Source organism: Balaenoptera acutorostrata, chromosome 11 (genome assembly GCF_949987535.1).
Source record: "Balaenoptera acutorostrata chromosome 11, mBalAcu1.1, whole genome shotgun sequence".
NCBI classification, from domain to species: Eukaryota; Metazoa; Chordata; class Mammalia; order Artiodactyla; family Balaenopteridae; genus Balaenoptera; species Balaenoptera acutorostrata.
In genome coordinates, this window is record NC_080074.1 from 18,055,056 (window position 1) to 18,078,737 (window position 23,682).

The 23,682-nt window shown below is 47.5% G+C and overlaps 1 protein-coding gene and 1 pseudogene across 4 annotated transcripts in view; one reads left to right on the forward strand and one right to left on the reverse strand.

Moving 5' to 3' along the window:
• Positions 1-23,682, reverse strand: part of CHST11 (carbohydrate sulfotransferase 11) — a 281,187-nt gene that overhangs the window by 156,233 nt on the left and 101,272 nt on the right. The window lies entirely within an intron of this gene.
• On the forward strand, positions 15,927-17,657 carry LOC103006807 (prostacyclin synthase-like; annotated as a pseudogene).

Below are 23,682 nucleotides of genomic sequence, written 5' to 3' on the forward strand. Positions count from 1 at the left end.
ATAAAGGGAAGGGCGGGGAGGGGTGGAAGAGCAATGAAGCTCCAAGGGCTATTCTACATCTCACTCTGGCTCAGAACTGGCTCCAGCCTAAGCAGTTCTCCGAGAGGTAAAGAGAGGTAAGCAAGACCCTGTAAACACTATGGTATGGTCTGCTAATTTTTTTTAAATGCTCAGGAGGAATCTGCATGTCTGTGTGATGTAGTTTTACCTCAAGGACTCCAAGGCACTTTGAACCCATGGGCCCAGGCCTCAGCATTCACTGTCTGCAAAGAATTAAGAATCAAAACTCTCCAGCAATCCCACTCTTGGGCCTATATCCAGAGAAAACCATAAGTCGAAAAGATACATGCACCCCAATGTTCATTGCAGCACTATTTACAATAGCCAGGACACGGAAGCAACCTAAATGTCCATTGACAGAGGAGTGGATAAAGAAGATGTGGTACCTAATAAACAATGGAATATTACTCAGCCATAAAAAAGAACGAAATAATGCCATTTGCAGCAACATGGATGGACCCAGAGATCGTCATACTGAGTAAAGTAAGTCAGACACACGAAAGACAAATATCATACAATATCGCTTATATGTGGAATCTAAAAAAAGGGTACAAGTGAACTTATCTACAAAACAGAAATAGAGACACAGATGTAGAAAACAAACTTATAGTTACTGGGGGTAAGGGGGAGGGAGAGATAAATTGGAAGACTGGGACTGACATATACACACTACTATGTACAAAATAAAAAACTAATAAGAACCTACTGTATAGCACAGGGAACTTTACTCAATACTCTGTAATGGCCTATATGGGAAAAGAATCTAAAAAAGAGTGGATATATGTATATGTGTAACTGATTCACTTTGTTGTACACCTGAAACTAACACAACATTGTAAACCAACTATACTCTAATAAAATTTTTTTAAAAAAATCAAAACTCATGTTTAGAGACTGAGGGGTTCTTAGCCCCATCTGACCACCCCTGTTCATTTTCAGAGGAAAAAACTGGGCCCCAGGAGGGCACAGAATGGCCAAGGGTCCCACAGCAGGGCTGGGAGAGCAGGGCCAGGCTTGCCCTCCCCTAGGCTAGCTGGTCCCCTCCAATTTGGGTCCCTGGCGGCCAAGCCCCACGCTACCTCATTTGCCCCTCTCTATTCCCCTCTAAGGGAGTGCTTAGTGCATAGTAGATACTCACACATTTGTGTCAAATGAATGAAAATAAACCAACAGGTCAAGTGACCTGAGGGTTTCACCAAAGAGATTTTTTTCAGCTAAAAGGTATCAGGCCAATCCACTTACTAATAACAGAAGAACAAAGTAAAGAAGTTGGCATGTTCTTTCCTAGCAAACTTCCTCAACATTCTTTCATTGGCCTTCTTAGTCAAAGAGGTTAAAACAAACAAACAAAAACATAAAGCAAAATGAATGATGTGTTCTCGTGGATCTGTCGTGTGCCTGAAATGAGTTTGACAAGCACTCACTCCATAAACGTTAGCCTGTCTTACTGTCTCTCCTTTACTCCTCACGACCACCCTGGAGGTAGGTGGAATCACGTCCGTTTTGACAACCAGGAAACTGAGGCTCAGAGAGATTGAAGAATTTACCGGATGACACAGCTAGTGAGTAGCTCAGCTGGGATCCAAACCCCGCACGCTTCCCCTACTCCTCTGAAATGAGACACGTTACAGCTCACAGACGTTCAGGACGGGAAGAGGCCAGGCAAAAAGGCAGTCCTGAATATTGACCCGGTGTTCTCCAGCTAACCAGGACCTTCAGGTGTTTTATAGACACTCAGCACACTTGCATTCACAGGTGACTGACTTTTCAGGAGCCCCAAACACTGAGGTGGGAGCCGGGTTCAGCCTAAGCTGCCATTAATACCTAATTAATAAACTTCAATTTTCCAACTTCCTATTCCTTCCTTCTCACAGTCCCTCCAACAGGGACATGCCAGAGCCATTCAAAAACATCTCCAGATCTGCTTCTCCTTATTGGACACCCTACAAGCAGCTAGAATAATGAGGGATCTGGGGTTTTGATTTGGGACTAATCTGAACCCTTACTATAGCTAATTCCCATGTCAATCTCCCCTCCTACTCACTGTAAGCTCCTCAAAGCTCCTGATGTCTAACCTGTGGCTGTAGAACTAAAACGAATTAAACTTTCCGGAGATGAAGGTCAAGGGTATAAATCTAAGAATTAGGTGAATGCGCTTGGTATAACACAAGAAGAGAAAGAACACAGCTTCATCTAAAAGCCAGGAGATTTACTACATAGAAACCTTCCACTGAGGGACTCTGACACTCGGCTTTGAAGAATATACTGTATACATTACAACACTTACCTGCCGGGAGAAGAACTCGGCTATCACATACACTCACCAAAATCCATGGCAATCAAACCACCCCCTCTTTTAGATGATCCTGGCCCTTCTGTGAAAACGTGCCCAGAGCAGAGGGTTGTGCCGACTTCCAAAAAGCACAAGGTCCCTGCCCAAGTGCAGCCAGCTGTCGACCAGATAGGTTAGTACAGACAGAGGCACATCTAGGACAAGCAGGGTCTTTAGAGACCAGCTGGTGCAATGACCCGCACACCAGTGAAGGGCCTGGGTATGTACAGCTGGGGAAAAGCACCCTCGGAATTGGTTCTGACTGAACAACAGACATGGCAGGAAGCAAAGCTCAATAATGACCTTTCTGGCCAGTACGGTTTGTGGTCCGCCTACTGAGAGAGCATGGAAGAGGCGAAGGAGAGAAAAGGGGGGAGGACGGGGTGAGTCCAGTGGAGGCCTCCTCACCCCAGCCCCATTTCACAGGTGAGGCAATGGACACAGGGCCATAAGGGACTCACGCCAGGCCCCATGGCTCGTTAGAGGCAGAGGTATGGCCAGAACAAGGGTCTCCTGACTCCTGTTCCTCGTCCCTTTCTCCTTTTGAACCCAGCTTACATGTGATGCTCTGGTATTTTCTATTCTCTTCTATTTTTCTTAATATTAGTACAACTCATTAAATTGATTTTACAACCTACCGATGGGGTTGTGAGACACGGTTTAAAACTCCCCAACTTAGACATCTTGAAAGAATCAGGTCAGGGATAAGAGTGCTCGTTTAGGTTCAACTTGGGGTTGCTGAACACAATAAACACTGATAAGGAGAACTCATGACCTCCACCCCTAAAACGTCCCTCTCCCCGATGTTCCCCATTGTGGTAAACACCACCACTATGCACCTAGCTGGGCAGACTCAACAGCCAGGAGTCATTCTTAATTCCTGTGCCTTACCTGCCATCACCCCCTCCCCCCATCAGCACATCTTGGTCCCTAACACCTGGTCCGAGCCATCATCACCGCCCCTGGGGCTAGGACGAAGTCCTCTTACCTGGTCTCCCTGCTGCCATCTTGGCCTCCCTACCCTACTCCCTATCAGCAGCCAGAATAACCTTCTCAAAATATAAACCAGTTCACAACATCCTCTCTGCTCCGAAGTCTTCCCACCATCTTAGAACAAAATCCAGAGTCCTTTCTATGGCCCAGGAGGCCCCATGTGACCCACCTGCCCACTTATCACCTCTCCTCTAGCAACCACCATTCTATGGTACCTTCTGTCTTTATGAGTTTGACGCCTCTACGGACTTCATATAAGTGGAATCAAACAGTATTTGTCCTTTATGTGTCTGGCTTATGTCACTTAGCGTAATGTCTTCAAGGTTCTTCCATGGTGTAGCACGTGAGAATCTCCCTCTAAGGCTGAATGAAATTCCACTGTATGTATATCCACATTTTTGTTTATCCATCCATCCACTGATGAACACCTGGGTTGCCTCCGCCTTTTGGCTGCTGTGAATAATGCTGCTATGAACGTGGAGGTACAAATATCTGGTTGAGTCCCTGCCGGGGTTTTGCTTTCTAAGCTGTCTCACTGGGACATGGAGCGTGAACACGAGATGGGCCAAGAGGCTGCTGGGTGAGTGCCTTGACTGGTGGCCTATGAGTGGGATGTGAGGACGTTAGGTGGTCACAGGGGCGTGGCTCGCCGGGCGTGACCTCAGAACCGTGGCCTTGGCGCGAGACACCACGGTCTGCAGTCAGCTGCCACTTTCACTGGGTCTTAGAGCAGTGAGCCCAGTGGGCGGGCAGGGAATCAGAATGGAATGAAGCCCCCAGGTGGGGTTTGGTCTTCCGTGGGGAGACATTTGAATCAGGCAGTAAGTGACTTGAGTCTGGGTCATGGGTTACAAGAGCGCCCACTCGGAGGCAGAGCTCAGCTCCCCAGCCAGGGGTCGGCTCACAAAGACACTTCCAGCCACGGAGGCAGTAACCCCCAAAATGGCTGGAGGTGACCCCAAAATTGTTTGAGACATCAAAATTGCTTCCTTAAAAACCCAGCATGATTTCAAATTAAGTACCAAAAAAGTCTAAAACAGGCACATATAAAGACACAGAAAGTAGGCTAGTGGTTGTCTAAGGCCGGGGGTAGGGAGGCAAGGAACAGTAAATAGATGCAAAAGTTCTTTTTAGGGTGATGGAAATGTTCTAAAATTAGATTGTGGTGATGGTTGTAGAACTCTGCAAACATACTAAAATTCACTGACTTCCACACTTAAAGTAAGTGAATTTTATATGTAAATTATATCTCAATAAGGCTATTATTTTAAATAAGTACAGAAATGTTTAAGAAGAAAACCCATAAGATTAATATTTTTAAGATTCTGACCTTCTCAAGTAGGAGGAGTTACCCTGCCTTACCAATATGAAGGATTTAATTGAACAATTTATTTGACTTGAGATTTTAAGTTGAAATCTTCTACGTTTACATATAATATTTGGAGCATTTAAGAAACTTAATGTTTGTCATTGAGGTATTAGATTTATATTATTTAAGTATTTGTTTGTTAATCAGACATCCGAAGTACTCAAAAAGGACATTAAGTATATGAGATTTTAAGTGCAATTTAAAACGTTAAAAGAAGGTGAAGTTTGTCCAAGGGTCAATGATTAATCAGAGGCTATCCTAAATGTAACTTAAAATTTACTAGATTTATGAGTTGCAGAGTAAGATTCTTAACTTAAAGGCTAGCTTGCTAGATTTACAACTTCAAGTTCTTTAAAAGCTTCTTTTGTACACGACTGTCACACTCAGTGACATGAAAACGCTCACATTAACAGAGGATTAACAGGAATTGGCACCTTCGGGCTGGTCTCAGGGTGGAGACACTGAGCATCTCAGGTGAAGAGAAGCAGCCCCCAACCCAAACCTCAGCACACATTCCTGAAAGCCCCTAGAGCGGTGGATGAATTTTACTGTTGAGAAACCTAAGAGCCTGTGGAAAAACACAGTCCAAGGAATTAAATTGGCAGTTAACCTAGGAAAGCCCTTATAAATTACCTTTTATGGTCACCTAAATAAAACAAGAGAGACAGCACGGCGGTCCGCATCATATTAATTACATTCTACACACCTGGAAGGAATCATTAATGGGCATGGTACAGTTAATTTTCATTTACCTTTCCTTGCCTGCTGGAGAATTTCTACATTCTCCCCTGCAGTTTTCTTGGAATGCTTATGAATTTATTTTTCAGTGATGCAGATAATATGCCAAAATACTTTCTTCCCTGTGGCTGGTGCTCCAAGTCTGATTTTACGACTGGAGACATTTATGTCTGCCTCTGGGCTTTCCCCACAGCTTCAGAGACACGGTGTAATGAATAACTCGGCTGCTTGAGAAGGGAAATATTCTAGGTAACCCTTCCTCAAGCTACTCAAGCATGGCAGGGCATTAACCCCAAACCTACTCCTTAAAGCCATCCCCACAAAGCTAGCTGGCTCCGGGCAGGATCATTTCACGCTGATACAGCCGGGCTGTGCCGGGCACCCCCATCTCTTGCACAGGGTTCCTCCACTCGCTCCCGGCCACACAGCCTCTTCAAAGGCCCAAGGGGATTCTCGCCCATCCTGTGTCTCTCTCAGGGCCATCTGGTCAAAACTTGCTCCTGCCTGGGCTTCTGCTTTCTTTCCCTTTTCTCCACCCTGCCCATAGTGTCGTAGGCTGAATACTGTCCCCCTCAGAACCTCAGAATGGAATCTTATTTAGAAATAGGGTCTTTGCAGATGTTATTAAATTAAGAGAGGTTGTCCTGGATTAGAGTGGGTCCTAAATCCAATGACTGGTCCTTATAAGAAGGGAGGACACAGACAGACACACACAGCGGTCCTTCTGTTATGGCAGCTCTAGGAAACGAATACACGTGGGTTCATGTCCTGTGTGACCCTGACAAGATAACCTCTTGGCCTCAGTTACCCCATCTGTGAAATGGGGATAATGATATGCCTACTTAGTAGGGATGTTTTGAGGACTAAATAAATTCATCCATGTCAAGTGTTTGGAGCAGCACCTGGTCTGAGATAAGTCCTCAATAAGCTATAATTAGCTAACCATTCCTGACGTCCAGTACCTTCTTTTTCTATCTCCCAAAAGAGCACCTCAAAATCCTCGTCTATTCCAACCCAAAATCTCACTGCTGTACACATGATATACACATATTAATCTGTGGACACTAGGTTATTTCACGAATGGGAGAGGAACTCTCGTCACAGTTGGTGACGTATGATGGAGGTCTAACCATTCTGCTCCAAATGAGCGTAAGGCAGGTTCAGGATGCTGAAGCGGGGGTGTTGAACAGATAGCGTGCACACCTTTTCTCCAGAAGCACAAGACAGCTAGAGATTGTCTCCCACAGTGAAAGACACAGTCACAGTAATAAAGAGCTGGAGCCTTCCAAGGCAGCCAACCACCCATCTACGCAAACCCACATTTTCATTTCCATATGTCTAGATGAGTTAAAGATGGAAATTATCTTTTTAATTGTTCACTTGTATTATTTTCTTCTGACATGTTTCTGGCACAAGACGCTAGCAGAGAGAACACTGATTTTAAAAATATCCCCATATGCGCTACATCACTGGAACTGTGAAGATGTTTACTGCCTTCAACTCCAGCAATTTCCCTCTTGGGAAATTACACCAAGGGAACAATTCAACAGAAGCTAACAGGTTTATGCACAAAGATGTTTACTATAATATTTCCCTTCTGATGGGAAAAAACTGTAAACACTCTAAGACGTCCAAGATCAGAGGAATAATTTCATAAATCATAGTTCACTTAGGTACATCATTAACAAATCACAGTATATTCACTACTCAAAAAAATGATACTGTTATTAAAAGCAATAATGAAGATATGGAAAAGAGGTTGAAGTGAAAGCAGCAGAATTCATAATATTATGAGGATCAGGATCTTGGCTAGGTAAATGTACACACATATAAAAATGAAAACAATTGTCAGAGTGCCTCGTGCCTTTCTTCTATGTTGTATATCATTTTTCCCACTTAAAAATGATGGCTTCAGTATAATACTAGATCCAGATCAGCTCTCAGTGTTAAAGGTGCTACTGGAAAGCCAGAGACATTCCAAACAAAAAGCTGGAATTTTCTCAAAGAGGACACCAAAATTATCTGCAGCCACTGATGTGGACAGTCTTCCCCAATAGATCTTTGAAAAATGAGAGCACTTAATTTTTGGATGTCTCAGGGCCATAAGTTGCTGAAGTGTAATTTATGTTGCCACCACCAAGTAGTGGAGGGATGAGGCAGGTGCAGGAGAAGATCCAAAAATGAGTGAAGGGGAGGCTCAGGATGGGGGCAGAAAAGGCACATGTGGCCTTTGGGGGAAGCTAGGCTGTGCTTCAAATGTTATTCTTCTTGAAATATGGTCAGAGGGAAAAGACCACTGCAGCTGTATCCTATTACACACTCCCACACTTCCCATCTCCCTCCCTCCCTCTCTCTTAGGGAATCCAAGATGCAAGGCTGAACCTCACTCCACAGTCCCTCCGAAGACATGCAATGGGATGGGAATGAACCCAAGGAGGGGCAAGAAAGGACCTGAGCTACCGTAGCGATTTTCCCCAGGAAAATGTTTCCCATTTTGAGACTTTTTTTTTTTTTTTTTTTCAAACAGAGAAAAAAGCTTTCTGACAATACGGAGAGACAGAGTCCCATCTTTCTTCGAAAGGTAAGGAAGTCATGCACGAGATCCTTGCTGGCATGATAAGCAGGAAGGCATGCCCTCCTGGGCTGCAGCACACACGTCCAGGCTGCATTTAGATATTAAAATTCCTTCAAAGTCAGCCAGGCAGGCTCTATTTGTGCAGGCAAATTAAAAAGCTGTAAAACAATAATAAGGTGTTTGCAAATGATTCCACTTACAAGGGGATGTGAGAGCCACTTGCTTGTCTATATATACGAGACATGGCCAGGTGTGTTAGAAAGGGTTCTAGTGCAGGGCTTGTGGCCACCTACTATCCAGTGACCCAGGGAGAAGGGGGACAGGAACAAGCTGAACATATTTTGAGTTCCTATTATACACCATGCCGAATGCCAGGTACTTCAGTAAACGTTATTTAACCTTCCCTTCCTCACTACCATCCTGAAACGTTAAGTGTTATCATTCCTATTTTACAGACGAGGAAGCAAGAGCAGAGAGGTATCTGCAAAGAGTCACACAGCCGGTAACTAACAGATTCTCTAGACTAATATAGCAGGTTAAGTGTTTATTATCTGAATGTTATCAACAGAGATCTACCTGATGTAGGAGAGGGGGAGGAGCAGAGCAGACATGAAACACACCGAAAGCAGCATTTCACAACCCTGGGTCCAGCCCTTATTAAGAATAATAATGTGAAAACATGTCAGTGAGATTTAAGTTACTTACTAAAAGTAATGGAATGGAGTTAACATATCTGTCTGACATAGCTGGGTCAAAATGTTGACATCAAAGTGTTCAAACACCATGGACTTCATTGCCAGGGGTTAGAGCAAAGTGGCTAAAGATGTTAGCCCTAAGGGTGGTAGAATACCTCCTTCAATCTCAGCTCCTCCACTAGCCAGCTGAGTGATCTTCTGCAAGTTCTGTGTCCCAGTTTTCTCACCGATAAGATGGGAACGAGAGAACTTGCCTTTTAAGATTAAGAGGATTACGTGAGATGAAAGCACCAACATTGCCAACCGTGATTCATGTCATTTTCATGTTTTTTAACTTCTCTGAAATCGAGGGGCATCTTACAATCATAGCCTTTTTCGACTGGATAAGATAGGACAGGATGATGATGATGGTGGTGACAATCCCTGACTCCCGCCACAGACCTGTGGGCCTCCCCTCATCCCCATTCCCACGCCTCATCTTAAAGTCCAAACCCCTGGAAGGAATGTGTCCCCCCCTGCCTTTCTCCCTTCCTCTCTCCTTCTCTCTCTCCCCTGACTGCAAACTTAATGCTTTCTTTTCCAAGCCAAGATAAATATCCTCAAGTCCAAATGACACAGTGCTGCAGCATCAAAATGCCCTGTACCCTCTGAGGGTGACCCCAAAGAGAAGGCTCGCTCAGGTGCAGGCAGGAAGCTCCAGGATAAGCAGCCCCCTGAGATAGCCCGGTACCCGAGCCATTCGTCACAACGCCAAGGTCCCTGCACCAGTGGCCTGAATAACACTGGAAGCCACCACACCCTGTGAGTGTCAGGGCAGAGCGGGGTAGTGGGCTTTAGCAGAACCAAGAAAGACCCCCTTATTATAAGACCCAACCCTCCTCCAAATAACGGCCCGGACTTCACTGCCAGAGGGTAGAGCAAAGTGGCTAAAGATGTTAGCCCTAAGGGTGAGAGAATTTTTGAGGCCAGAAATCCCAGACAGCGTCTCCAATGTTAAGCCACTAAATCAAATAACAACCAGCTTTCTAAACGTTTGAAAAACCACAACATCAAAAGCAAACAAATAGGGGTCGAATTTTCTCAATTATCAAGCTTTTCTCCCATAAACTTTGACACAGTTATGCTTGACATATACATGACTAGATATATACATACATTGACATATAATACTAATATCTCAAAAATATTAATAGAGCATGGTGATTTCCAGGTGGTCCTCCATCTGATCAAGTCTGAGGTTATTCCTCCAGCAGAAGGTCAAGGAGGTCAGCATCCTGGGAGCAGGACCCAAGTCCATAAGAGTGAGGATGCAGGAAGCACCTGCTTCTAAGAGGTTCTGAAGGGAGAAGTAAGCTCCTGGATGTCCAAGGTCACGGGTGAGTGACTTCACGGAGAGGGAAATCAGGACAGACGTGGGAGGGCCATAGAAACAGAAGCACTTTGGCCTTTCACTTCCCTCTGATCTCAATAAACATCAACACATGCTTTTCACGATGAGCATAATTGAGCTTCAGGGTATTTGGAAACAGGCAGCCCAATGTCGAATTTAAACTTAAGTAATTAAACTTTTTTGTTTTAACATCCTGACCTTTACTATGCTGGCTCATGCAGGTAGTCAAAGCTTTTGGCTTTACTGTACTGGAAACTTTAGTCAAATCGAGAAACCAATTTTTAGTTTCAATTTTCTTTTATACTCTTGCTTAAGCCTAGACTCTTCCTTCTTGTTAACAGAAATCCCAAAAGATATTTTATCCCCAAAATCTATAATGTATGGGGGAAAAGTCACAAATGATTTCTGGCTTCAATCCCTTAATGAAATAACTGAAGGGCCGTGACAGCAAAAAGCAAATGGTTTTATTCAATGTTCAAGCCTTTTCTTCAAATGTCTATCGGAAATAAAAGGGACTGGGCTTCCCTGGTGGCGCAGTGGTTAAGAATCCGCCTGCCAATGCAAGGGACACGGGTTCGAGCCCTGGTCCGGGAAGATCCCACATGCCGCGGAGCAGCTAAGCCCGTGCGCCACAACTACTGAGCCTGCACTGTAGAGTCCGCAAACCACAACTACTGAGCCCGCGTGCTACAACTACTGAAGCCCACGCACCCTAGAGCCCATACTCCACAACAAGCCAAGCCACTGCAATGAGAAGCCCGCGCACCGCAACAAAGAGTAGCCCCTGCTCGATGCAACTAGAGAAAGCCCGCGCACAGCAATGAAGACCCAACGCAGCCATAAATAAATAAATAAATAAATTTTTAAAAAAAGAAGAAATAAAAGGGACTGATTACTTAGGGTTGACCTTATGTGACCATTATCTGTGGTCTATCAATTACAAATAACCATTTGTAAATAACCATTCCATATGCCTCTCAATTATCACTGCCGGTGATAATTGAGGGTGTGGTGACCCAAGCCATTCAGAAGCAGTAGGTGATCCAAAATGTTGCTTCTGGTCAGCTGGGACTGCTAAGCAGGATTCTTGAACATTTAGATTTTACCTCCAGTTACATTTGGCCTCAAAAGTTACTCAAACGACCTTGCGTCTTGTGAGCACGGCAGCAGAATCGGGGCTGGGTGGGCAGGGATGCAGCCCAGGGGATTCACCAACACACTGGCAATCAGAAGTTACCTGTGTTGGAATGGAAGTATTCCCTTGAAACTCCATTGGAGATGAAAGAGTAAAACAGCCCATTCCTGACATGGGATGAATAACAATGAATACCTGTTTAGCTGTCTGCCTATTCCAGTGGCCTTCCACAGGCATCCTCACTGCCTCTTGTTTTAAAAAGGAGAAATCCCCGATCAGAGAGCTTCAGTGATGCACTCACGGTCCCAAGATGAATCATGGCGTCTCCATTCTATCAATGAGGAAACGGAGGCTCGGGGACGTAAGTGACTTGCTCAGGGGCACAGAGCTCAGGGGTGGAACAGAGACTCAAACCCAGGTAATACAGGCCCAGGTTCAGTCTTATCCCTCTGCACAAAAGGTGCCTCCTTTATGGAAGTTTGTTTTAAGAAGGCGGGGGAGGGGTTGTGCATGGAAAGAGATATTCTTTGAGCATCCACACACTGTCCCGGGACCACAGAGGTGAAAGAGAATAGATCAGCCCTCACTGAGCTTCAAGGCTCAATAGTGCCCTTTGTTGTTCTTCTAGCAACTTTCTCTGATTCTTTAAGGCTAACAAGAAAACAGAAGCATGTAATAAAGCCCCTTAAGAGATACCGGGGCACCAACTCATGGCTTCTTCCTTATGTCAGAGACCATGTTAAATTCCTTTTTGTACCTCCTACTTTGAGTGGGGTCAGTACAAAATAAGTCCTCCATAAACACAATATTTAGTCAATCAATTAATCTGATTTTGCAGCTGAGACGATTATACATCACAAGAGCCCAGAATCTTCCTAGAAGTTTTTACTGGGGAATGTGAGGGGTCTGGCTCTCGAGCGATGGTCGGTGTCCAAACAATAGAGCCAGCTTTCCACGTCTCCTCGAGAACCCCTATCACAGAGGGCTCTGCTGAGTTCTTTGTGTAGCTTATATCTGAATCATTTCCCAGACTGAAAGGACAGTGACTAAATAACATCAGATGGGACTTCAGAATTCTGGGAAAGGATAAGCCACGCCAGAAAGCTGATGACTCAATATTCCACTTTTCAAACCAGCTGTGCTGCCATCCTGGAAAGAGAGCCACGGTACCCAGGGCTCTCATCAGAACAGAGGCAGGGGGTTCCAAAACGTAATCAGGAAGATAAAGATCTTAGGAAAGAAACTGAAGCGTCTGCCCAGGAGCAAAGATTGATTCTACCCTAGTACAGGAAAAGGCAAATGGAGAAGGCACATGATCTATAAATGATTTTGGAAAGACTTCTCAATTCAGGAAAACTTATCTTCAGGTTTTTTGTTTTTTTTTTTTAATATTGTAAGCCAACCGGTCAATGGAAGCCAGAGTTCAAGAACTAGAAAGGTCTGATGCAGTGGAAAGTCAGTGGGCTGGGGACCAGGAGGCCCGTGTTGGGCTGGGTTCCTCACTAGCAGGGTGACCTTGGGTAAGCACCCACCCCCTTTTCTGGGTCTCAGTTTCCTCATCTTTAAATCAGGGGGGTTACTCTATAGAAGATCCCTTCCAGCTGCAAAATTCCATCCTTCTGTAACTCAGTCCACGTGCTGATCCAACGCCCTCCCCTCCGCTGCCGTGAGGCTCACCAAATTCCACTGGCACCGCACTCCACCACCGAACAGGCCAGCTTTTGTAGGCCTCCTCAGAGTGGTAACCACAGAAATGAACCCAAATGCACCAAAAAATGTAAATGGGTCGTGAGCGCTCTCATACGTATGAAGTCAGCAGTGTGAAATTTATAACAAGATGGTCTACAGATCTTTTGTTGACACACGGTAAAAAAAAAAAAAAAAAATCTCCTCTTAAATATAAAAAGGCCCATTTGTTTGGTTCTCAACTCAATCAGTCTTGAGTCGGCAGCATTTGAAACCCTAGTCCCAGTCGTGACCGTGGGTTGCCTCTTAGAGACACACACATAGGAGGGAAACTTGGATTCTTTACAGAGATAGCCTCTATTCTGCTGGGGAACTGGGGGAGGCAGGGGAAGTTGCCTTTGGCATCGACCAGCCCTTGGCATTGACCAGACAATGAACTCATCATCCTGCCTGGCCCAGAAATAGAAATTGAACGTTAAACATAGCTCACCAGCGTCTCCTGCACCAGCATCTCAGACGGAGGTTAAGTGGCTCACAAGAAAGTCTGAAGCGGGGATGCTTACTTAATGCTTAAGAATTTACCCCATCACCCCAATAACCCCCGCTGCTCCGCTGTCATCTGAAAGAAATTATTAAGCACCTAATGTGTACACAGCCCTTCCCTCCTAGACTGTTCCAAAAGGAGCCCTCTGGATTGGGCTGCATGCCCAACAATGTGAATGTACTTCATGCCACTGAACTGTACACCTAAAGATGGTTAAAATGGTCACTTTTATGATACGTATATTTTACCACAATTTTTTTTAAAGATACCAAAAAAAAAGACTTAGACTGCAGCCCCCAGACACACCTAATCATACTGATGCAAAATAGGAACACTCAGCCAGCGAGCTATTTCCAGCCTGTCCCCAAAACGTCTGGGGCCGATGATAATAGCCTCTCGCCTGGCCAAAGTAACCACGAAATTTGTTTAAGCATCATGCCTAGAGCCTTAGAGTAAATCCACAGCCATTTCCACCCTTCCCCGAGGGCTCAGTACTGAGACCTAGACTAGTGGTTCTCCAACCTGAACGCCCCTCAGGACTGCCTGGGGGGAGGTCAATGCAGATTCCAGGGTCCCATGACCAAGATCCTGATTCAACAGGCCTCTCTCAAAGCCCAGGAATGTGCCCTTTTAAAAATGTCCCAGGTGATTCGGAGGAACCTGGGGTGTATTAAAGGGTTGAGCAGGGGGGTAGGTGGACCAGATGCCAAAGGGGTGTGGCCACGGGGACTGCTCCCCAGTGAAGGCTGCCAGGGGCTCTTTCCCAACTTCAAGGAGGCCCTTGGCTTTGAATCCTTGAATAAGTCTGGGCAAAGTAGAGTGTGCGGTTGCACCACCTTCCCCACGGCTAGTGGACCTTCCGCCAGAACCAGAACACCCAGATTCCAGGCCTGACTCTCTTCCACACCCTTTTCATGACCATGCCTCAGTCTTCTCCCTCTGTAAAATGGGCCTGATAGTACCTGCCCTGGCTGACTCCTCGGGCTGTTGCATCAGGGCTTCCAGGCCCTGTTCTCCCAACTGTGTGGCCTTGGGCTCTTTACATTTCACCTCTCTAGACCTCAGCTTCCATATCATTCAAACGGGAATAAAAAGAGTACTAAGCTCACAGAGCTCTCATGAGGACTAAAGGGACTCATGCAAGAAAAGCTCTCAACCCACTGGAACACAGACAAGGAGCACTTAAGAACTATTAACTCTTATTGTATTTATTAATACGCTGCACGTGGGGTGCTTGGTAGGGAACGAATCTAACAGAGGACCGTTTTCACACTTCTATTATTTAAGAAAAGACCAGAACTTGTGCGTGCCATCCACCCTGTGATTACAAATCACGGCCCTTTGGCTTAGAGGTGACAAGCGTGACTTTGAGAAGCCAACCCTTTTATTTCAAAAGTGAGATTCTCCACTCTCTATCGGAAAGGCCTCCAACCCTGCTGCTCGCAGGGCGGCCTCCCTCAGAAGGGAGCTACGTGGGGACTCCGTGCCTCAGGCAGGACAGTCTGCGGACTGCAGCCCACCTCACCCACTGATGTCACCTTCCAGCCCCACGGAACCACGCAGGGATCTCAGAACACACCCAGGAACTTCTGTTCCTTCCTACGGTCAAGCTGTTCCTGCTTCCAGAACTTTCTATGCTTCAGCCAAGACCCTCTTCACCCAGATTGTCACTCGGGCTGCAGCTCCGTTGCCCCGCCTGAGGGAGGCCTTCTCCAGCATCCCTTTCATCCCATTATCCTGCGTGTCTTCCTCAGAGCACTGACCCCCCGACCTGAAGGGACCTCACCACAGTCCCCTCCCTCCTGAACGTCAAGCTCTAAGAGACCCCCCTGCCCTGCTCACTGCAACAACAGTGCCTGGCACACTGGAAAATACTTGATGCCTGAATCGTACATCTCAGCCAGGGTGAACATGGAACCCAGGTACCCTGAGACGGTCCCATTCATGCCTGTGGGCCTGGAGCCAAGTTTCAAAGCTCTTCCTTTCATTCTAACAAGTGGCTGGTTTGATGGTGAACCTTGCACTGCTCTAATGAGAGGTGATACAGCCCAGGGGCTAGAGGCCTGGAAGTTCTAGAATCAGACCAACTTTGGTATCAGTCCCAAGCTGCCACTTCCTCCCGTGTTGTCCTCGGCAAGTCATGACTGTCTGATAAAACCATCCTCGGAGTATTTCAGAGAGACTGAAAGACAGCACGTATGTAGGCACCTGATACATGGCACGTGGTAGATATTCAATACATGTTATTATGAATAATAAAAATAATAGCCTTTTTTCTCCTCTGAAGACAGAGGACCGAGTCCACCACCTACCAGTCATGTGACCTTGGCCAATGTACCTACTACCCCTGCCATTTCTCATCCCTAAAATGAGAAGACAGCGCTCCGCGGCCGCAGCCTGGTCGCCAGCCCTGCCATGTCCTGGGCCGTGGTCTTCGGTCTTCTGGCCGCGCTGCTGCTGACCCGCCGGCCCACGCGCTGAGGAAGCAGGCGTAGGGAAGCAAAGTCACAGGGCCAGCGAGAAGCATGGCTGGGATCTGAAGCCAGGAGGTGTGGTGCTAAAGTCAGGCTCATAACCATCCTGCCCTCCTGCCTCTTGGGCAAAAATCGCCGCTCCCGTGTCCTGTCTGTGGGCTCAGACCTGGGCTGGGAGAGGGCTGGTGCACAATGGGCTCCTCCAGCCCTGGGCTGTGACAGCCTTTAAACGGAGCCCTCGGGAGAAGCTGGCTCACAGAGAGGCGACCTGGCGAGCCTCCGCCGGACCTGGGCAGTATCCCCTGGTTGGGCTATGCTTCGGAGTTTGGAAAAGATGCCGCCAGCTTCCTCACTAGGATGAAGGAGAAGCACGGTGATATCTTTACTGTGCTGGTGGGGGGAGGTATGCCACTGTCCTCCTGGACCCACACTCCTATGACATGGTGGTGTGGGAGCCTCGCACCGGGCTGGACTTCCACGCCTGTGCCGTCTTCCTCATGGAGAGGATTTTCGACGTGCAGCTTCTGCATTACAGCCCCAGCGATGCAAAGTCCAAGATGAAACCGACTCTCCTCCACAAAGAACTCCAGGCGCGCACGGAAGCCGTGTATACCAACCTCCACACGGTCCTGCTGGGTGACACCAGGGAAGCAGGCAGTGGCTGGCATGAGACGGGACTCCTCGAATTCTCCTACAGCCGCCCACTCAGAGCCGGCTGCCTGACTCTGCACGGTGTCGAGGCAGCGCGCACACCCAGGAGAGCCAGGCCCAGGACCGCATCCACTCAGCCGACGGCTTCCACGCCTTCCGCCAGCTCGACCTGCTGTTCCCCAAACTGGCACGTGGCTCCCTGTCACTGGGGGATAAGGACCAGGTGTGCAGGGTCGAAGGTCGCCTGGGGAAGCTGCTGTCCCCAGCCAGGCTGGCCACTCGGGCCCACCAGAGCAAATGGCTGGAGGAGACGGGCGTGTCGGAGGAGATGCAGGCACGGGCTGGTGCTGCAGCTCTGGGCCACGCAGGGGAACGTGGGTCCTGCTGCCTTCCGGCTCCCGCTCTTCCTCCTCAAGAACCCCGAGGCCCTGGCTGCTGTCCGTGGAGAGCTGGAGCCTCTTCTCCTGCGAGCAGAGCAGCCCATTTCGCAGAGGACCGCCCTCCCACAGAAGGTTTTGGACAGCGTGCCTGAGCTGGACAGCGTGCTGAGTGACAGCCTCAGGCTCACCGCTGCACCCGTCATCACCGCGAGGTCGCGGTGGACCTGGCCTTGCCCGTGGCAGAGGGGCGGGAATTCACCCTGCGATGTGGCGACCGCCTCCCCCTCTTCCCCTTCCTGAGTCCCCAGAAGGACCCGGAGATCTACACAGACCCAGAGGTATTTAAATACGACCGATGCCTGAGCCCTGATGGATCAGAGAAGAAAGACTTTTGCAAGGATGGGAAGCAACTGAAGAACTACAGCATAACGTGGGGAGCAGGGCACAACCAGTGCCTGGGGAGGGGTTACGCCACCAGCAGCACCAAACAACTCGTGCTCCTTGTGCTGGCGCACTTTGACCTGGAGCTGATCAGCCCGGACGTGGAGATGCCCGAGTCTGACCTCAGCAGGTACGGCTTCGGGCTGATGCAGCCGGAACGTGACGTGCCTGTCCGTTACCGCATCCGGCCTTGAGCTCTGGGGCAGATGGGACTCCACGCACCCAGCCTGCCCCTAGTCACCCAACGTTCTGTGCCTGCGTTCGGCCTGGGTACAGAGCTTTGCACACCCAACGGTGCCAAGCATTATCCCTTCCCTACTGTTTTTCCTAGAAGGCTGTGTCTGGGGGAGGGGAAAGAAGGGGAGCGAAGAAAAGACACCAGAAGCTCTGCGGGTTATCTGCTGCAAAGGTTAAGTTCCAAAATGAGGCTCTTTCCGTCCCCAGCCCCTCTTGCTTCTCTCACCTTCATGATATCCACTCAAGCTCGGGCAGATGGGGCACAACGAGGAGACCCCACTGCTCTGCCCCCAACCCCCATGGGCTGCCGTCCAAGGCCCTGACAATGGTGTGGTCCAGACCCTAACCAGTCAAAGCAGATGCTGGCCATAAAAAGGCCATTTGGGGCCTAGCAGTGCGTCTGTTGAAATAAATTCTGTCCCCAAATTTTTATTAAACTACCTAAAGCCAAAAAAACAAAAATAAAAATAAAAAATAAAATAAAATGAGAAGACTTCCTAAGCTCACAAGGTTGTTGTGAGGATCAGATGAGATCATCTGGGTAAAGTACGGTGCGTCGTACATCCTGAGCACTCAATAAACTGCAGCAATTAGTAACACCCATATTGTTGCCTTTCCTCCTAAAAGCATGAGCTCCTTGAGGGCAGGAACCCTGTGTACTCACTTCTCTATCCCTAACACTAAATGCCTGGCACATTTTTCTAGAAGGAAGGAAATGAGTGGGATTTTTTTTGAGGTCATCCCACGCCCATCACCCTCCAGCTTGATCCCTGGTGTGAGAGAGGGGGTAGATGGGACACAGAGAAGGCACGGAGCTTGGGTTGGTTGCACAGCGCCACAAAGGTAGAAAGAGAATTTGCTGGAAGTGTGGAGGATCACAGATGGTAAAGCCCCCAGCTGCTCACACACCTACTAGTGGGAGGGGGAGGCTGGTTTAAATGTTACAAATGAGTCAACTTTCTCTTAGACAATAAGATCAACAAGGAAGACAGTGATGGGGAGAGGAACAAACAGGGTGAGAAGGAGAGAAACAGGCACCTGGGCCCCGCTCTTGTGTAACTTAACCCTTTGGGAGGAAGGGGTGGGGTGGGGTGGAAAGCAGTCGAGTGGGGGGACGGCAGGGGAACCACCGATTTAATTTAGATCCTCCCCAATGGGCTGCATGACAGCCCGGCTCGCATGCTCATTTCATGCTCCTCTGACACAGATGGGAAGATCAAACCCAGGACATGTCGGTTTTGTAGGTTATCAGATATGTCAAAACTGTTAACCGTTTCTGAATTTAGCAATTTGGCAGACTGTGGAGCGGAGCTGCTGGGATGGCCAAGCGCGCTGACTGCGAAGAGTTTCTTTCGCAATCTTGTCCTCTTCTGCCAACTGTAAACTAAGATAATGAAGCAGAATCAACATGGCTACGTGGAGTGTCGGCCTTCAAGAGGGAAAGCCAGGTGTTGGGGGCTCCCAGCACCGCATGGTCAATGGCACTACCCCAATACTACCTGCGCCACCATCACTGACAATGCTGTAATTTATCCCCCAATGATCCACGAGTGGGAGAACAGATGGATAAGGTATAGCCTGGGTACCCTGGAGGCACCCAAAAAATGTGGTCGCTAAATACCTAGCCTGGAATCTCCCCCCTTCGTTATCTTCTAATCCCACACATAACACTTCAATTTTCAATCAATCCAGCATGTGCACTCTGCTCCCAAGTGCCTATGATGTGCTCAGCTGCGGGCAACGAGTTAGGAAGATTACAAAATGCAATCAGACATCCTCTGAGTTCTTCTCTAAATTTTAAAAGCAACTGCTCATAACAGAATATTGAGAACATAAGGGAGACTGGTTTTTAAGTAAACCGCCCACAAATCCTAATGATTGTTCCTTTAAGTAAATTTGACGGGTTGTATTTGTCATGTGCTTTTTTTTTTTTTCTTTCATTCAGAATATAAAGCATTCTGAAAAATGAGGGGTCTCATAGACTGAGCTGTAGTAACTAATATGGCAACTCCCGGAGGGTTTTCCATCCCTCTCTATCCCTAGAATTTCTTCCCCCACAATCACCAAGTCAAGAAGTTTGCCTTATTTTGTTTTATAAACTAGTAGTTTTACTTATGTGTGTAGAATATGGAATCAGACTACTGGGTTCCAATTCGGGCTCTGTCACATCCTGGCTCTATGACCTTGGACTGGTTACTGAATCTCCACCTGCCTCAATTTTCTCATCTCTAAAATGGGAATAATAGTAATACTTCTCAGGACTGTTGTGGGGATTAATGAGCTATTATAAGAACACTTAAAAGAGTGCCTAGCACAGTTTTAAGTACTTACTTTATTAAGTACTTAATAAATGTAGCTATATACATAAGGCAGCACTGCCTTTAAAAGTAGGTCATTAGCTTTTTAAAATCTCCTAGGGTGGGTTTCAACTTTTATAAGTAGAAAGGCAGTATAGAATACTGGTTAAGAACACAAACTATAAAACCACACTGCCTGGGATTGAATCCCAGTTCTGCTTTTACTTGCTGTGTGATCTTGGCTGTTACTTAACCTCTCTGAGATTTAGTTTCTGTAAAATGCAACTAATATTGCCTTCACGCTCAAGTGAATACAAACACATAGTAAGTAATAACAAAGCATGACAGTGTGCGGCTGTCACTGTATTTCTAGGGGAGGTCCCATCAGCAACAAAGAGTCACATTTGTAAAACGTCAAGATGACATTCAAAGTCCCAGGAAGCAACTAGGCAACCAGCCATTAGCCACTCTCACCCCATCTTAGCTCTGTTCAAAGTTGCTAATGTACAGATCATTAGTGAAGGCGTAGCAAGCAGAATTCAATTAAAATTGGCCCAGCTTGCTGCTCCAGGTCCTTCCATCCCCATCCTGCAGCAGGACTGAGAGCTAAGGGGGACAGACAGCAGGGCTGATGCACAAACAGTGGGAGGGGCCCACTGGCGCGGTACCTTTGGCTGTTGCATGGCAACGGGAGCTGCCAAGACAGAAGAGCATCAGTAAACTGCAATGAGAGAGGAGAGCCTGGCCCCTGCATGCAGTCAGCATCAAAGCATCCATGAGGCTGGAAGGCAAGGAGACCCCAGCCCTAAATAGCAGCCCTGGTGATAGGGCCCAGCCCAAGCCTGTGAATCCTGGTGTGGAAAGGAACAGACACATTGGTCCTTCCCTATAGTGACCTGCCCTGGGGAGCCACAAATGCATGGACCAGCTTAGCCTCTAAACCTTCCACACAGCTCAAGGTGGGCCTGGAACCGCTCTCCATACCTCAGGAAGGGAGGCAGATCCGCAAGAGAGCTCGTGCCCAACTGGAGCTTGGGAATGTCTCACTGAGGACAGAACAACAGAACATAAGACAGTGTATCTCAGCAGGAATGTAACTAGAGGTGCTGTCAGGAGAGGGGAAGTTTCCCGGAGAAGGAAGCTGGATCTTAAGAGACACAAGGAAATGGAAAAGGAGGCAGGGAAAGAAGGGCAGTGACACAAGTCCCACGCACCCAAGGAACACCTTTCTACCCAAAGAGAAACTCACCATTTAAAACAAACCTTTCTCTGCCTTCTAAAAAAAGGATTGAATTTTCTGCCAGATCTGATTGAAGCTCAAAGGTGTTTTGTAACTGCACTTCCCTGCCTATCTAAAGATGTCCCGACTTGTCAGTCACCCTCAACCTCAGATGCATTTCGCCTGTTCCACAAAATGTGGTCCGTCTGACCCACGAGGCTCAATTTCCTAAAGATTCTTGCAGCTTTAATGTGGCTGACTGAAGTGGCTATGATATTTTATCGGAGTGACGGTACACTTTATTCTTTAGGGACGTCAGCAAATTTTGCCTCTGGTGAATCGGTCCTCAGATTTAAAGAACTAGGGGGAGAAGTTTTATGTATATATTATTATACACACACACACACACACACACACACACACGTGCGTTTATACATTATGAAAGCTGCTTATATAAACGTTATATGCGTATAAACTTTATGTGTGTATGAACATTTGTGTGTGTGTGTATGTTTTAGCCCACCTAACAAGGAGATCTGCCTTGAGCTGGATACGTAAGGCTCCGGGTCTCAATTTCTATAACTGCAAAGGCATAGGATAGGGTTTCTCAGTCTTGGACACTGTGGGGCGAGGACCCCAAGGCTCCATTCTAGTTCAGTGTGGAGAAAAGTGCTAGGATCTACTGGTGATGTCTGCTGTGGTCACACTAAGGAGAGATGGGAGGTGTGTTTGCTGGTACCTGGATCAGCTCAAAGGACCCTCCTGATAGATGATTTTCAGGATCTTAGAACTGAGTCCCAAACAGAGGGTTCTTTTAGAATCTCTAAAGGCCTATTGGTTCGAACACTCTGAGCATTGAGTTATAAAGGCCACACTCATGGGTTCAAAGCCATCCCCTTGCTGCAAATAGAGAAAAAAGTGCTGTTTGTGTTAGGAAGATCCCTCCCAAACCCACTCCTACAAGCTCCCTGTGAGCACAGGCCCCCAAGGTGCGGTCACAACTTTCTCCTCCACTGGGACCCGGTGGGACAAGGGGAATGGTTTCCCAGAATTTCTGCACAGCTGTTGAGTCACAATAATAACTTCTGTGAGGGTCTAAAATGATTTCCATTATGAGCAGCTTTCACTTTATAGAAAGACCCCCACTCCCCTCAATGCAACTAAGGAAAAAGAGAACGGCGACACAAGTGATAATAATGATGTCTATGGATTTTGAGACAGACCTTGGGAGAGGCAACGGAGAAAGAAGAATTTACGGGGACCCTGAAGCCTCATGACCTGTCTGTGAGGGACATTCTAGATTCCCATACAGCAGTGACACCGAGGCCCAGAGTCGTGATGTTTAACTCCATGGGACGGGCACACAGCCAGCGAACGGCTTCCAAGCCCTGTCCTTTCCACGCTGTAGTAACAGAGACTAGACACCTCTAGGGGCTGCAGTGGGGCAGGGCCGGAGGATCTGGAATGTTGACAGGCCCTAGGGAGTGAAGACAAAGAGGAGGCACGAGGAAAGGAGAAGGTGGTTTCCACGTGGCCCATCCCATGGCTCAGAGAAACTCAGTAAACATAGTCTGGGTGTTTCCATCCCAACTTCTCAGCCTCTGTTTCCGTTTCCCGCCAGCTTGCCCGGCTGAGAGAGATGCGATGGCTGCTGAAGAAAGAACACTAGGCTCTGCTCCTTTATCTCTGAAAAGATCTGGAGACCAGCCGGATTCAAGGGGCCGCTGACAAGAACAAGAAATCACCAAGTGCAGAATGCCCTCATTAGTCAGGCTTCTAACCGCTGGTGGGTGACGTCAGGACCACACGGTTCCTCCCCTGGGCCCTGGCATCCTCACGCGTTCACATCTCCCCACCCCTGCCACGCTGCCTGCAGACTCCTAGAATACCGAATATCAGTCCAATACAGAAAGCAAGTTACTAATGTCCTAAAAAATATGGGGGCTGCACAAGGTGGTCTCTGGAGTCTCTTCCAGGATGGCAGCTCAGAGACAGCTGTAGCTGGTTCTGACTTTTATCACCATGTGCAGCCAGGAACCTTCAAGTCCCACCATCAGAGGCCCCTGGAGGTAAAAGGCAAATGTCTTATTGGGGGAAAAATAGTACACTGGCAAATGATCATTGAGTCTCATCTTGGACAGACTTGGGGAGAAAAAGAGGTATGATGGGGAGTGAATGTGGAAAGGAAACTAGGCTCTGAAAGCCTTGAGCAGTCAGGGACGACGGGAACAACGTCTTAAAAATAGCAGTTATGTTTTCTGCACACCTGTTACGCACTGGGCACAGCGACTCAGACTCCTATCATAAGCACTGTCTCACTTAATCCTCTGTTATCCCTGCTTTACAGATGAGAAACTGAGACACCAGGAGATTCAGTGACTTGCCCAAAGCAACACGCTGTCCACCCGTTCCTTCAGCATCTATGCATTTCACATACGGCTCCAGGCACTGCACCGGATCGGAAGC